The sequence below is a fragment of the Macaca fascicularis genome, chromosome 10 (genome assembly GCF_037993035.2).
Source record: "Macaca fascicularis isolate 582-1 chromosome 10, T2T-MFA8v1.1".
Classification (NCBI taxonomy): Eukaryota; Metazoa; Chordata; class Mammalia; order Primates; family Cercopithecidae; genus Macaca; species Macaca fascicularis.
Genome location: NC_088384.1, coordinates 30326340 through 30343591, shown reverse-complemented (window position 1 = coordinate 30343591; position 17252 = coordinate 30326340). Strand labels below are relative to the sequence as shown.

The window sequence follows — 17252 nt, the reverse complement described above, 5'->3', positions numbered from 1 at the left end:
CTACTAAAAACACAAAAATTAGCCAGGCATGGTGGAACGTGCCTGTAATCCCAGCTACTCAGCAGGAGAACTGCTTGAATCTGGGAGGCAGAGATTGCAGTGGAACGAAATTGTGCCACTGCACTCCAGCCTGGGTGACAGAGCAAGATTTCGTCTGAAAAAAACAAAGAAAAAACAATGATCTACTAGAAGGGCCATTGTTTGAATGCATAGAAATAATCTGGAAGGTGGGTTATCATCCACTTACCTCTCAGCTTTCTTTGGAATTGAAGCCCTCCTACTGGCTTCTCCCATCATGGGAGGTGAGAATTGATTTTTGAGGACAAACCCATTAGATCTGATATGTATTTGCATGTCTAACCTCCCTACGCCAGTTAGAGTTATGCATGGGATCTACTTTTTTTTTTTTTTTTTTTTTTTTTTTTTTTGAGACGGGAGTCTCGCTCTGTCACCCAGGCTGGAGTGCAGTGGCGTGATCTTGGCTCACTGCAACCTCCACCTCCTGGGTTCAAGCAATTCTACTATCTTGGCTTCCCAAGTAGCTGGGACTACAGGCACATGCTACCACGTTCATCTAATTTTTGTATTTTTAGTAGAGACAGGGTTTCACCATATTGGTCAGGCTGCTCTTGAACTCCTAAACTCAGGTGATCCACCCGCCTTAGCCTCCCAAAGTGCTGGAATTATAGGCATAAGCCACCATGCCCAGCCTGGGATCTACTCTTAAACAACAGAGAAAATCAGTCATTTTTCCCCGTTTCTTTCCCTTCCTCCTATGAGCAGAATCTTGGTCAGAAGAGTCTACAAAGGAGATTTGACAGGGTGGCAGTTCAAACTAAAAGTGGTCTGATAGTTCAGAGTAAAGTTTCTTCACTAAAGCTGAGTTTTTAAAGGGCTTGAAGAATGATTTAAAAAGGGGTTGTGGAAGACCACAAAAAAGACAACTAAAAAAATGCGTAACAAAGTCAACAGGGTGAAGTTAAGGGGAATGGAGGAATAAGGACCTACAAATAGCTGCTCCTTCATAAAAGCAAAGAGAACACTAGCAAAAACTACAAAAATCACATTTTTCAGATCCTGGAAATTAACAAAAGCTTGTAAAAATCAAAAGATTTTATTACAAAATGGTTTGGCAGTTCCTCAAAATGTTAAACATAGATTTATGGTCCCAGAAATCTACTTCTAAATATACACTCAAAGAAACAAGGGTACTCAAGTACATGTATACATGTTTATAAGCAGCAATTCATAATAACCAAAAGGTAGAAGCAACCTAAATGTCCATCAATGGACGAATGGATAAACAAATCATGGTATGTACATAAAACAGAATGTTTATTCAGCCATAAAAGAAATGACATACTGATACATGCTACAACATGGTAAACCCTGAAAACATACCATGTGAAAGAAGTCAGGCACAAAAGCTCATATACTGTATGATTTCATTTACAGGAAATATCAGAAATAGATAAATCCATAGATATTAAACAAAGATTTGTGGTTGCCAAAAGATAGGAAAGGGAAAATGGTGAGAAACTGCTTAATGGGTAAAGGGGTTTTACTTTGGAATGATGGAAATGTATCAGAACTAGATAGAGGCAGCACACGTACAATATTACAAATGCACTAAATGTCACTAAATTGTTTACTTTAAAATAACTGATTTTATGTTATGTGATTTTCACTTCAATTAATTGTTTTTTAAAAATAAAGAGGGGCCATTACTACCAACCACACAGAAGTAAAGATAATTATAAAGGAATACTATGAAAAATTGTCTGTCAAAAAATTAGATAACCTAGATGAAACAAATTCCTAGAAAGACACGAGCTAATGAACGGACTCAAGAACAAACAAAATATGAATGGATCCAAAACAAGCGATAGAATTAGTAATCAAGAAACTACCCCAAATAAAAGCCCAAAATCAGATAGCTATGCTAGTAAATTCTTAACGTTTTAAAAAGAATTAACACCAATCCTTCATAAACTCTTCCAAAAATTAGAAGAGGAGAGAAAACTTTGCACATCTATGAGGCTAGTTATTACTCTTATACCAAAATCAAACCAAGAAATCATATTAAAAAAACTACAGGCCAATATCCCTTATAGAGGCAAAAATCCTCAACAAAATGTTAGCACACAAAATCTAACATATATAACAATTACATACAATGACCAAGTGGGATTTATTTAAAAAATACAAGGATGGCTCATTCTATGAAAATCAACCAACACTATTATCATTTTATTTTATTTTTTTTAACTTTAATTTTTTTTTTTTTTTTGAGTCAGAGTTTCATTCTTGTTGCCCAGGCTAGAGTGCAATAGTACGATCTCAGCTGACCGCAACCTCCTCTTCCCGGGTTCAAGTGATTCTCCTGCCTCAGCCTCCCAAGTAGCTGGGATTACAGGCATGCGTCACCACGCACAGCTAATTTGTCTGCATTTTTAGTACAGATAGGGTTTCTCCATGTTGGTCAGGCTGTTCTCGAACTCCCAACTTCAGGTGATCTGCCTGCCTAGGCCTCCCAAAGTGCTGGGATTACAGGCGTGAGCCACCATGCCCAGCCTATACCATTTTTTTTTTTTTTTTTTTGAGACGGAGTCTGGCTCTGTCACCCAGGCTGGAGTGCAGTGGCGCGATCTCGGCTCACTGGCCTATACCATTTTAATAAAGGACAAAAACCACATCTGTCTGCAGAAAAAACACTTGACAAAAGCTAACATCCTTCTATGATTTGAAACAACAAAACAACTAGGAATAGAAGGGAACTTTCTCCACCACACAAAGGCATCTGGATGAGACTCACAGCTATTATAGTATCATACTTAATGGTGAGACTGAAAGTTCCCCTGCCCCTAAGATCAGGAACAAGACAGATGTGCACTTTCACCACTTCAACACTATACTGGAGGTTCTACAACCAAGGTAATTAGGCAAGAAAATGAAGCAAAAAGCATTCAGATTGGAAAGGAAGAAGTAAAACTATAATGGAGATGACGAATAGAAATAACTCAATTTTTTAAAAGGGCAAAGAACATGAATAGACATTTCTCCAAAGATGATATACAAAAGACCCAGGAAATATGTTCAGTGTCATTAATCATAAAAGAAATGCACATTAAAACCATCATGAGATACCACCTCACACCTACTAGGATGACTACTATTAAAAAACAAACATTGTTGGAAAAAAATTAGAATCCTCATGCATGGTTACTGGATTGTAAAATGGTATAACTACTATGGAAAACGGTACAGAAGTTCCTCATGAAAGTAAGAACAGTACTATATGTTCTAGCAATCTTACTCCTGGGTATACATCTAAAAGAATTGAAAGCAGGGTCTCGAAGAGATATTGGCACACCCACGTTCACAGAAGCACTATTAAAACAGCCAAGGGGTGGAAGCAACCCAAATGTCTACCCAAAAATGAATAAACAAAATATATCATATATCATTCAACCTTAAAAAGGAAGAAAATCCTGTCACATGCTACATGTTTGAACCTTGAGGATATTATGCCAAATAAAATAAACCAGTCATAAAAGACAAATACCTTTGTATTTGCATGATTCCACCTATATGAGATAACTAAAATAGTCAAATTCACAGAAACAGAAAGTAGAGGCAGGGAGCAGTGGCTCACACCTGTAATCCCAGCACTTTGGGAGGCTGAGGTGGGCAGATCACCTGAGGTCAGGAGTTCGAGCTCAGCTTGGCCAACATGGTGAAACCCTGTCTCGACTAAAAATACAAAAATTAGCCACATGTGGTGACAGGCACCTGTAAACCCAGCTACTTGGGAGGCTGAGGCAGGAGAATCGCTTGAACTCGGGAGGCAGAGGTTGCAGTGAGCTGAGATCATGCCACTGCACTCCAGCCGAGGTGACGAGAGAAACTCTGTTTCAAAAAAATAAATTAGCTGAGCGTGGTGGCACACACCCATAGTCCCAGCTATTCAGGAAGCTGAGGCAGAAGAATCCCCTGAATCCAGGAGGCAGAAGTTGCAGTGAGTGGAGACTGCACCACTGTACTCCAGCCTGGGTAACACACCAAGACTCTGTCTCAAAAAAATAAGGGGAAAAAAAAAAAAACACAGAAGGTAGAGTAATGGTTACCAAGGGCTAGGGGCAGAGGAAAAGGGTGAGTCTGTTGTTTAATGGGCATTGTTTCAGTTCTAGAGATCTGTTTCACATCAATGCAAATACACTTGAAACTACTGAACTATTAATTTAAAAATGGTTAAGGTGGTAATTGATGCGTTTTTACCACAATAAAACAATTCATTTTAAAAACAGGTCCCAATCAGGCACGGTGGCTCACGCCTATAATCCCAGCATTCTGGAAGGCCGAGGTGGGAGAATCACTTACAGTCAGGAGTTTGAGACCAGCCTGGCCAACATGGCAAAACCCTGTCTCTACTAAAAATACAAAAATGAGCCGGCATGGTGGCACACGCCTGTAATCACAGCTACTCAGGAGGCTGAGGCAAGAGAATCACTTGAACCCAGGAGGCAGAGGTTACAGTGAGACGAGATCAAGCCACTGCACTCAGCATGGGTGACAAAGTGAGACTCCGTTTTTAAAAAAAAAAAAAAGGCTGGACATGGTGGCTCACGCCTGTAAGCCCAACACTTTGGAAGTCTGAGATGGGAGGATCACTTGAGCCCAAGAGTTCAAGAGCAGTCCAAGCAATGTAGTGAGACTCCTTCTCTACAAAAAAATTTAAAAACACAGGCACAGTGGCTCATACCTGTAATCCCAGTATTTTGGGAGGCTGAGGCAGGAGGACTTAGCCCAGGAGCTCCAGACCAGCCTGTACAACATAGTGAGACCTAACTCTACAAAAAATTTAAAAATAAGCCAGGCATGAGAGAGTATGCCTGTGGTCCCAGCTACCCAGGAGGCTGAGGTGGAAGGATTGCTTGGGCCTAGAAGGTGGAGGCTGCAGTAAGCTGTGATCACATCACTGCACTACAACCTTGATGCCAGAGTAAAACTGTCTCAAGAAAAAAAAAATGTTTTAATTTAGCTGGGCATGGTGGCACAAGCCTGCAGTCGAAGCTACTGGGGAGCGGAATGAGGCACGGTGGCAGCTGAGATGGGAGGATCACTGGAGCCTGGGAGGTCGACGTTGCAGTGGGCCACAACTGTGTCACTGTACTGCAGCCTGGGCAACAGAGGGAGACCCTGTCTCAAAAACAAACAATAAAAAAAGGGAATAGGATTTGAACACTTCTCCAAAGAAGACACACAAATGGCCAAGCAGCACACGAAATGCTGCTCAACATAATTAGTCATTAAGGAAATGCAAATCAAAATCACAATGAGCTATTACTTCACATCCACTAGGTTAGTTATAGCCTAAAACAATCTCAAGTGTTGCAGAGGATGTGCAGATATCTGAACCCTCATATACTGCTGGTGGCAATATACACTGGTACTCTGGAAAACTTTGGCAATTGCTCAAAATTTAAATATAGAGTTACCATATGACCCAACAGTATCACTCCTAGGTATATACCTAAGAGAACTGAAAATATAACATATACATAAGCTAGCTGACATAGAGCAATAATGCTGCTACAAAGTGCAAACAACCAAATGTAAATTAATTGATGAATGAGGCCGGGCGCGGTGGCTCAAGCCTGTAATCCCAGCACTTTGGGAGGCCGAGATGGGCGGATCACGAGGTCAGGAGATCGAGACCATCCTGGCTAACACGGTGAAACCCCGTCTCTACTAAGAAATACAAAAAATAGCCGGGCGAGGTGGCAGCGCCTGTAGTCCCAGCTACTCGGGAGGCTGAGGCCGGAGAATGGCGTGAACCCGGGAGGCGGAGCTTGCAGTGAGCTGAGATCCGGCCACTGCACTCCAGCCTGGGCTACAGAGCGAGACTCCGTCTCAAAAAAAAAAAAAAAAAAAAAAATTAATTGATGAATGAATAAACAAACTGTGGTATATCTGTACAATGAAATACTATTCAGCCATAAAAAGAAATGAAGTACAAACAGGCATACAATACGGTGTACCTTGAAAATACACTAAGTGAATAACACCAGACACAAAAGGTCACATATTTTATTATTTTACTTATACAAAATGTCCAGAATAAGGCAAATTCATACAGACAGAAATAAAGTAGCAGCTGCCATGGGCTCCATGAAAAGAGGAATGAAAGCAATACAGCAGGTTTGAAAAATGGCCCCCAGAATATCAGGTCCTAATCCCTTAAACCTGTAAATGTTACCTTATTTGGAAAAAGGATCTTTGTAGATGGGAAAATTATCCTGGACTATACAGGTGGGCCCTAAATGCCATCACAAGTGTCCTTGTAAGAGAAGCAGAGGGAGATTTCACACATACTCTAGGAAAAGGTGAAGACAGAAGCAAAGATTAGAGTGGCATGGTCACAAGCCAAGGAATGTCACATCCACAAACTAGAAGATGCAAAGAATGAATACTCCCCTAGAGTTTCCCAGGGGAGCACAGCCCTGCCAACATCTTGATTTAGGTCTTGTGAAACTTATTTTAGACTTCTGACCTCCCGAACTAAGGGAGAATAAATTTTTGTTATTTTATGCCACCAAGTTTGTGATAATTTGTTATAGCAGCCACAGAAAAGTAATATAGGGAGTGACTGCTAATGGATACAAGGTTTCTTTAGAGTTGATGAAATGTCTTGGAATTAGATACTGCTGATGGTTGTACAATTTTATAAGTATATAATACTAAAAACCATTCAATTTCACATGCCAAAGGGTTAATTTTATGGCATACGATTTATATTTCAAAGAAAAAAAATGCCTAGCAACAGGCTGGTATAACCCTCCATCTCCCAACAACTGCTGCTAAATTTTCAAAGCACCATTAAGCAGACTCAATTGGTAACAAGGATAATCGAACAATGCAAGCTAATCTAGCCAACAAAAAGAATTAAACTAGTATCAGGTGGTCAATTTATAAATTGTAGTGGGAGTCATACATTCCCAAAGATGGAATAGTTATATCTCCTTGCAGAGTGAACACTTCTCCAATACCAAGGACTTGGAAGACCAAATAAATTATATGTAGGATTACCAAATATGCTGGTATGACCAAGACAGTTGCAGTTTAAACTTCTATCTCTGTGTAATTACAGATTGTGCCACTCTTCAATCTTTAATAAGTCCTTCAGTTTAAATGACGAATTACATAGTCAACCTAGTTATAAGGAATCTAGAGATTGTGAGAAGCTGTGAGAGCATATTCTATGCAGGCCAGATAGGTCCTATCACCACTCCCTATGTAACTTGGATCTCTGCGATTGGGAAGTTCCCAGGGAAAAAACCCCAGTTAAGACTTCTGCAGAGCATTCACATTTTGTTTCAAACTTATACAACACTAATGCTTAAGCTCAACTCTCAGAATTGTATTATTCAGTATTATCCAAATGACTAATTTATACACTGAAGGGAAAGAACAAGGAATGGACCCACATACACTTGCAGTTTACAGGTATAAGAAGCTAACAAAGAATAAGATTAAAATAGTTTGTGCCAGGCCGGGCATGGTGGCTCACGCCTGTAATCCCAGCACTTTGGGAGGCCGAGGCAGGTGGCTCACGAGGCCAGCAGTTTGGGAGGCCGAGGCAGGTGGCTCACGAGACCAGCCTGACCAACATGGTGAAACCTCATCTCTACTAAAAATACAAAAAATTAGCTGAGCATGGTGGCGCACGCCTGTAATCCCAGTTACTCAGGAGGCTGAGGCAGGAGAATCCCTTGAACCTGGGAGGTGCAGTGCAGTGAGCTGAGATCGTGCCACTGCACTCCAGCCTGGGCGACACAGCAAGACTCCGTCTTTTAAAAAAAAAAAAAAAAAAAAAAAAAACCCTTGTGCCCACATTAAGTGTTAAAAGCCAAAAGGTGAAAGTCACTATTCTCCTTTCACATATCAACTTGACCCTAAGGTAATATTGCTGCATTAGAACTGAGCTGGTGGGAGGGATGTTAAGAAATTAGGGAGAAATTGTTACTCTACAGAAAGACCATCATATAAGACCAAACATACACATTTGATGTTCTGATGTTTGCTATTTTGGCGGAACTACAGCTACAAAATGTATTGCATCAGTAGAATTAAAACATATCCCAGTCCACAAAAAACTAAGAGAGAAATTATACAGGAATGATCAAGAATCTGCACAGTTCTGATCATCTCATGACTAGAGAGAAAAGGAGGAGGGGAAGCATCAAGTATTTGAGAGGTATTTAAGACCATTCATTCAATAAAAGTTTGGTGGGCCAACAAGGTGCCATGTATTGGTCTGGGGACACAGCAGTGATCCAAAGTCCTTCACTTTAGGAAGCTGACATTCCAGAAGGGGTAGTCAGAAAATAATTGTTTTTAACAAAAGTAAGATGGTTATATGAACACTACGGAGAAAAATAAAGTAGGAAATGGAAGCAGGTTGATATTCATATAACATGAATATGGCTACCTGTGGAAGAATACTCCAGCAAAGGGAACAGCAAACACAAAGGCTCTCAGACCAGAGCATTTAACACATGCAAGGAATGATCAACAGGCTAACATAGGTGGGCCAATGAAAAGGGTGACAAGTTAGAAATGAGATAAAAAATGAGCTGATTGTGGTAAAGGAAAACCAAGATCATGTAGGCCATTCTAAATTCTTCAGCTTTGGCCAGGTGCGGTGGCTCATGCCTGTAATTCCAACACTTTGGGAGGCCGAGGCGAGCAGATCAACTGAGGTCAGGAGTTCGAGACCAGTATGGCCAACACGGTGAAATCCTATCTCTACTAAAAATGTAAAACTTAGCCAGGCGTGCTGGCACGTGCCTGTAGTCCCAGCTACTCGGGAGGCTGAGGCAGGAGAATTGCTTGAACTCGGAGACAGAGACTGCAGCAAACTGAGATCGTGCCACTGCACTCCAACACATAAGAGGTAATGCTGAGCAGGTAAATCTATGAGATCAGAGCTCAAGGAAAGTTCTGAGGTAGGTACTTAAATTTTGAAGTCTTCGGTATGCAGCATTATTTAAAACACAAGACTGGATGAGATCACTCAGGGAAAGAGGTCTGAGATCTAAGCTCTGGCTCATTCCATTGATTAGAGGTCATGGAGATGAGAAGGAGCTGGTAAAGGAAATTAAAAAGAAACAATTATTCACAGCCATTCCGGTGGGAGGAGAATCAAGAAAGATAAGCATCCCAGAATCCAAAGGGGAGGAGAAAAGGAACAACTATAATATATGCTGCCAATAGATCAAATAAAATCAAGAAAATCAACTAAAACTTACCAATGGATTAATAAGCAAAATGGAATTCACTGGTGACCTCCACAACAGTGGGTTTAAAGAAGAATGAGAACAGGAGTTAGCAAATATGGACAACTCTAGAGAAATTTTCCTGTAAGGACAAGCAAATACAAAATAAAACAAGCAGATGGGAGATGTGGCATCAAAAACGAGATCTTTAAGGTGAGGTTACAGTACAATCAGTATGTTTGCTATGTTAATGATCTGGAGAGACAGAACACTGAACCCTAGACAAAGAGAAGTCTTGCTAGAATAATATCCTTAAATTAAAAAGTGCACATGTAGAGGCTTTGGCCTTAGCAAGAAGTCAAATTACTCACCCAGAGTAACAGGACAATGCTTTGAGATCTTATGGAAAAGGGTTAAATGGTGGATAAATGGCTGTGGTAGCCATCCTCCAAGACCGACCTAAATGAATCCCATTTCCTGGAATTCACATAGATGTAGCCCTCTCCCATATTGTAACAGGGTTGGTCTGTGGGATCAAGCACATACAGCAAAAAGTGATGGTATGCCACTTCAGAAATTAAGTCATAAAGACTGCCCTTCACCTTGGGTACAAGGTCTCTTGAATCATTTGCTCTGAAGTAAGCCAGCTACTATGACATGAACAGCCCCACGGAGAGGCCCACAGAGTGAGGAACTGAGGCCTCTTGCCAACAGCCCAGTGAGTGAGCTTAGAGGCAGATGATCCAACCCAAGTCAATCTCGCACAGACTGACAATCCAGCCAAAAGTTTGAGTGAAACCTCATGAGAGACCCTGAGCCAGAACCAGCCAGCTAAGCCACTCTTGGATTCCAGACCTTCAAAAACTATGAGGTAATAAAAATTTTTTTAAACGACTAAGTTTTGAGACAATTTGTTACACGGCAATAGATAACTAATACAATGGGTCTCACTGAGCTGTAATTACAAATTGCTGGCCACAGAATTCACCTATAATCTCACCTACTGGCATGCAATGACTTCAGATGGCCTCCCCTGTCCTGCCATGGATTAAGCAAAGTGGAATTCACTGGTGACCTCGACAACAGTGGGTTTAAAGAAGAATGAGAACAGGAGATAGCAAATATGGACAACTCTGAAAGTTTCCTGAGGCAATTACCTCATGAAATACAGCTGTTGAGAAAGGGGGTATGATAAAAGAAGTCAGCTTTATATAACTTAACATCCATGATGCTCTTACTTTCTTTTTCAAAAGATCTGGTAAAAGAAAGCCACTATCACCCTCTCCTTTCTCAAGAAAGCAATTTAGAGGGTTCCCGAATTACCTACATCAATTGACCTGAACTAATCACACACATTCAGATTCCCTTAGTAAAATATTAAACACTAAACAGCTATGTTTTAGCACAGGAACGGGCAAGAGAGCGAAACTGAAGGAAAAAAGATACAACTTTGGTCCTTATTAGGCAGACTTCTCTCTTCTTACCTCAGGTTTACAACGCAACTTTTAAGAACTTGAGCTATTCCAGGCAGAAGGTCACATCCTTGAGGTAACCAGAGAGAAGCGTTAGTTACTTACATGTTACGAGAATATTTGCGATCCCACTGCCTACCTGACATTGCCATTTGGGTGTTTATCAATCATCTCACACTTAACCAGAAAAGTGAACTGAATTCCTTTCTCCCAGATTTGTTCCTCCAATCTCCCCCACCTTAGCAAAGGAAACATCCCACCCGCCAACTGCCCAAATCAAAAGCCTTCAAATCACCCCAGGTCCTGGCTCTCACGGGAGGGACTCCATTAGGGTCCCAGGGGCGGCATTAAGAGACCCGGCGGCCACGCAGTAAATAAGACGAGACGCTGCGGTCAGGGAAAGAGGCCAATACATTCAAATGCCTTAAGGGGTCTGGGCCTACAGGTCTCCAGAATGGGGGAGGGCCTGGGGTTACAAAGCAGTTTTCATTTTTAAATACACTGAGCGCCAAAAGAAACCCCGCGGGGGCGATGGGGGAGGGGAGCGCACTGGGAGCCAGGAAAGGCCCCTTCTCCGGGAGGCCCGGGCCCAGCCCGGGGGTGGGGACGTCTGCGTGAGGGAGTGAAGGCTGATGTGAAAGTGGCGCCTGCTGAGATTAGGGAAGGGGGTGTGCGTGAGGGGATCGTGGGACCTGCTTCTGCCTTGCACTCCCCACAGAAAGCGGCTGCATTGCAAAGGCCGCTTCGGCAGAGCACCGCCAGGAGCGGGGTCGCGACCCGCAGGGCTGCGGCTCGCCAGGAAATCCCTCAAGTCTCCCTTCAGGGAACGCTGAAGCCGCGCCACGCCCCCGTCCTTACCGGTCCGGATCAGCTGCTGTTCCCGAGCTGCCGGCCACGCACCGGCCCCGGAGGCGCTCCCGGGGAAAAGCCGGCGGGGACTACGCCTCCTCAGGCCCCCGGCGCCGCCGACGCGCACGCCTCCACCCGCGCGCGTCCAGTGGAGACCTGCGATTGGCTGCCAGGTGCCGGCGCGAGATCGGCGCGGCTCCAAGCTGGGCGCATGCGCGCGCTCTGACGCCCCTGGTGGTGACTGCTGGACTCGGGGTCAGCTTGAGAGGGAGGGGGGCGGTAGCAATGCCCCTGAGGCCCTGGAAGGATGTTGGGTTCTGGATCAGGGTTCCAGACAGTCAGGGTTCCAGAGCTGAGGGGCATCCAAGCAGTCAGGGTTCCAGAGCTGAGGCTGAGGCAGCCAGAGCTCGGGGCGGGGGATAGTCTGCCCACCAGAAGTCCAGCTGTTTATAATTCTCAGGTGTAGTCCCTTTGCTGACTATCCATGCTTAAGGGATTGTGACGAAACAACTGAGCCTTACATCTGTCCTCTTCTAGTTAACATCTGGGGCCAGTCGAATCCAGCCTGCCACCTTTTTGTACAGCTGGCAGCAAGCTAAGAACAGATTTCACGTTGTTTAATGGCTAAAAAAAAGGAGAATAGGCCGGGCGCGGTGGCTCAAGCCTGTAATCCCAGCACTTTGGGAGGGCGAGACGGGCGGATCACGAGGTCAGGAGATCGAGACCATCCTGGCTAACACAATGAAACCCCGTCTCCACTAAAAATACAAAAAAATTAGCCGGGCGTGGTGGCGGCGCCTGTAGTCCCAGCTACTCGGGAGGCTGAGGCAGGAGAATGGCGGGAACCCGGGAGGCGGAGCTTGCAGTGAGCCGAGATCGCGCCACTGCACTCCAGCCTGGGCGACAGAGCGAGACTCTGCCTCAAAAAAAAAAAAAAAAAAAGGAGAATAATATTTTGTGGCATGTGAAAATTATGTGAAATTCAAAATTCAGTGTCCATAAATAAAGTTGTATTGGAACAACAAACATGCCCATTCCTTTAGGTATTATTTATGCCTGTTTTCCTGCTTCAACAGCAAAGTTGATTAATTGCCAGAGACCGTGTATGAAAAGCTTACAATATTTACTATCTGGCCCTTTACATAAAGTTTGCCCACTCAATTTACTTGCAGGTTTTGATTTTTTTTTAATTGACCAATTCTGCCAAAAGTCTATTTTAGCAATCCCTTTTTGGCGAGGGCGAGTAAATCACTTTTGGTTTCGTTAATCTATAATGTTATTTTCTTATCTATTTCATCTATTTCTTCCACTCTGTTATTTCCTTCCTTCCTGTCTTCATAGGCTTGCTCTGTTACTCCTCTTTATAACTTTTGGAGAAAAATGCCTACCTCATTTGCTTGTAAACTCTTTTCTCTTGTATTTAATGCTATAAATTTACCTTCAAGGGTTTAACTGTGTCCCACCAGTTCTGCTTGGTAATATTTTCATTATCCTTCAATTAGTTATGTCCTAATTTTCCTAGTTGTTAGAAGTGCTTCTTCCCCAGTACCAGAAAGAAATAGCACTTGAACATAAATTTAATTTTCTCAGCAAGGCCATTTTTACTTTCTGCAGAAAGGGTACACTCGCCAGCAGTTTTGCCAAGAGTACCCTGAACAAAGGATACAAGGCTATTTATAACCTGACGCTTCCACCTTGCTGCTGTGTCCGGTTTCCATTGGCTGAAAGGGAACCTCACATTCTGTGTTTGTCCCAATTGGCTAACAACTTAGAACTTTCAAACAGAGGCAAAGGCAGAGGAGAACAAAGGAAGGAGGAAGTAACTTGTGGAATGCTGAGAAAGGTAAAAACACCTCCAAATAAGGAAGAGGAATAGGCTATGACCTAATGCTTGCTTGGACCAGTATAAGCATGCCAGGGCAAATATTTAGGCTACGTTGTGGGAGCTAAGAACACAAAATACATTAATTTATTTATTACAGCTAGCAGATATCTAAGAATGTTAGCACAGGTCTTTGAATAAAGTTTACTTCTAAGAGAAGTGACTATTTATTCCTAATTCGACAGGGAGGAAACTCTCTTTGAAGAGGAACCTCTACTTTACTTTTTACATAGTGATTCTAACACAAGGATTGTATAGTATGTTATTTATTTTTGAAAACTGTGAGTTTTTTTACAATTATTTATTTTTGAAATCTCTGAGCTTTTTAAAAGATATTTTTAACTGTATTATAATCAAATAACATGGCTTAAATATTACTGACCTTTGCATTTGAAGATTTCTGTTCAGTGAAGTGTACCTTAGTCAAAATGAAGAGATCATAGATATAAAGAAGATATTTGAAGTATCTAAAATGTATATATGACGCTGAGATGTAAAGATATTTGCAATATCTAAACTGTATATATGAAGCCAAGCACGGTGGCTCACACCTGTAATCCCAGCATTTTTGGAGACCAAGGCAGGCAGATCACTTGAGGTCAGGAGTTCAAGACCAGCCTGGCCAACATGGTGAAACCCCGTCTCTACTAAAAATACAAAAATTAGCTGGATGTGGTGGCACGTGCTTGTCGTCCCAGCTACTCAGGAGGCTGAGGCACGATAATTGCTTAAACCTGGGAGGCAGAGGTTGCAGTGAGCTGTGATTGCACCACTGCACTCCAGCCTGGGCAACAGAGTGAGACTCCGTCACAAAAAATAATAAAATGAAAAATAAATATATGTGAAATGATCTTCTTTTGGCTTCATAACAATTCCAATATCCATCAGTAAATTAGTATCAACTAAAATTCAGGCTTTATTCAAATGTCGCTACTTTTTCCCACCATCCTTTTTGTTCCAGATTCCCATGCAGGATACTGACTCGTACTTAGTCATTTTGTCTTCTTAGCCTTCTCTGGTCTGTGACAGTTTCTTAAACTTTTCTTGCTTTTCATGACCTTGACAATTTTAAGAAGTAAAGGTCAGGTATTTTTCAGAGTGTCTCTCAATTTAGGTTTGATGTTTTCTAGTGGTTACACTGGGGTTATGGTTTTTAGAAGACTATCACAGACATGATGTGTCCTTCTCGTAATTTCTCATCAGCAATCCATGCTATCAATATGACTTCCTACTGGTTTCTCCACTGTAAATTACTTTTTCTCCCCTTTCGTACCCTATTCTTTGGGAGTAAGTCACCAAATCTTGCCTACACGCAGGAAGGCCATGAGGTCTCATTAAGGGAAAATTATCTGTGCAAATTACTTTGCAACTCTTCTTTAAGGAAGGTTTGTCTCTTCTTCCTTTAGTTTTAAATTAATCAAAAATAGGTTTAGTTTTAAATTAATCATAAGTAAATAAAATTAAAAATTTAGTGTCTCAGTCACACTAGCCACATTTCAACAGATCAGTAGTCACCTGTAGCATATTGGACAGAGCAGAAGTAGAGCATTGTCATCATCACAGAAAGATCTATGGACAGCATTGACTTAGATCTTTAGTGAACCTTTCTTCTTTCCAAATATATGCATTTAAAAATACAAATTCTCAGGAACTGTTTTAATTCCATTGCATAAATTTTGTGCTTGTTTTCAATAACTTTCAATTCAACATTTTCCTTTTTTCACTGCAATTTCTTAGAGGAGCTATGGGTTATTTAGAATGAGGACCAGGACTGGGGTGAGATAAGCAAGGAGGCTGGGGTGCATTAAGGAGAGACGCACCCCCAACTTCAGGGATGGCACGTTGTCACCTTAGGTTCCCTGCTTGCTTCACCCTAGTCCCAGCCCTGTTTAGAACTGTATTGCCTAATTGAGGGACTTTGGGGTTTTTTTCAGTGATCTTTCTGTTACTGATTTGTAAGTCGATTCCCCTACAGTCAGTGGGTAACTACAAAGAGCCCCACAGCTAACATCACAATTAAAGTAAACTACTATACCTGAGTTTGAGACCACGCAAAGGACACCCACGAAAGCCACTTCAATTAGTAAAGCATTTGGAATAGCCAATGCAACTTTGAATGCCAAAGTTGGAGAAATGAAACTAACACATGGAGGATTATGCAAAGCTACAATAATTAAGATACTGCAGCCTTAGCACAAGGATAGAGAACAGGACAAATGAAATGAAATAGATTACAGAAACACATATATACAATCATCCCTGGTTCACACAGTTTCCACTGCAATACAGTAGGGAACGAGTGGTCTTTTTAGTAGGAGGTGCTGATTGATTTGGGGTATGCATATGAAAAAATTAGTCTTCGTGCCTTATCACACCATTAACAAAAAATCAGTTTGAGATATCTCATCTAAACAATAAAGCTTCTAGAAGAAAACATAGAAGGAATATCTTTATGTCCTTGGTAGACAATTTCTTTTTTTTTTTTTTTTTTTTTTTTTTTTTTTTTTGAGACGGAGTCTGGCTCTGTCGCCCAGGCTGGAGTGCAGTGGCGCGATCTCGGCTCACTGCAAGCTCCGCCTCCCGGGTTCACGCCATTCTCCTGCTTCAGCCTCCCGAGTAGCTGGGACTACAGGCGCCCACAACCGCGCCCGGCTAATTTTTTGTATTTTTAGTAGAGACCGTGGTCTCGATCTCCTGACCTTGTGATCCGCCCACCTCGGCCTCCCAAAGTGCTGCGATTACAGGCGTGAGCCACCGCGCCCGGCCGACAATTTCTTAAATAAGACATAGGAAAGATAAGGCTTAATGTACGTATGTACACCCATAAAGCCACCATTCAAATCCAAATATGGGACATTTCCAGTGCCCCAGCACTTTTCCCGTACCCTCCCCGGTCAACAGCCCAATTTTTAAAAAGGTAAGAGGGGGCAAAATTTGAATAGACATTTAATTTAAAAAAAATACTCACGTGGCTGATAACTATATAATCTCAAGGTCCATTACTCATCAGGGAAATGCAAATTAAAGCCACAATAAGGTACCACTACAATTTCAAGAGAAGGGCACTTACTAAAATGACTGACAGTACCAAGTGCTGGATCAGTAGCAATGGAATTCGCAATATCGGTGGTGGGAATGTAAATCGTTTCAACCACTTTGGAAATGTATTTGGCAGTATCTACACTAGAAAGCTAAATATATGCAGTTCCAGCACTTCTCATAGCCATACATACCCACGAGAAATGATTACATGCTTACCAAAAGACACGCACAAGGTCGTAGCAGCTTTATTCAAAATTGCCGAAGAATCAGCCTCAAAGTCCATCAACAGTAAAATAGATTTATATAAAACTGCCACAGTCACACAACGAAATTCTACCCAGCAATGAAAAAGAATGTGCTACTGCTACACACAGCAAAAATGCATCTCACTTATTTTATTTTACTTTATTTTGAGACAGAGTCTTACTCTGTCACCCAGACTGGAGGGCAGTGGCGCGATCTCAGCTCACTGCAAACTCCCCCACCCAGGTTCAAGTGATTCTTCTGCCTCAGCCTCCCGAGTAGCTGGAACTACAGGCACCCACCACTACACTTGGCTAATTTTTCTATTTTATGTAGAGAAGGGGTTTCACTATGTTGGCCAGCCTGGTCTCAAACTCCTGACCTCAAGTGATCCACCTGCCTCAGCCTCCCAAAGTGATGGGATTACAGGCGTAAACCATCACGCCCAGCCATCTCACTTATTTTAAAAAGCCAAAGACAAGAATC

General features: G+C 42.1%; 1 protein-coding gene across 5 annotated transcripts in view; it reads right to left on the bottom strand.

Moving 5' to 3' along the window:
- Positions 1-11692, bottom strand: part of ZNF280B (zinc finger protein 280B) — a 140833-nt gene extending 129141 nt beyond the window's left edge. For 4 of the 5 annotated variants that reach the window (XR_012418963.1, XM_065521759.1, XM_015457587.3 and 1 more), the window contains exons 1-2: positions 11609-11692; positions 10763-10820 (exon numbers count right to left, since the gene is read on the bottom strand). The gene's annotated coding sequence lies outside the window, so the exon portion shown is untranslated. The remainder of the gene's footprint in view (positions 1-10762; positions 10821-11608) is intronic. The other variant, XM_005567817.4, reaches the window with a different exon arrangement.
- Between the last annotated feature and the right edge of the window lie 5560 nt (positions 11693-17252).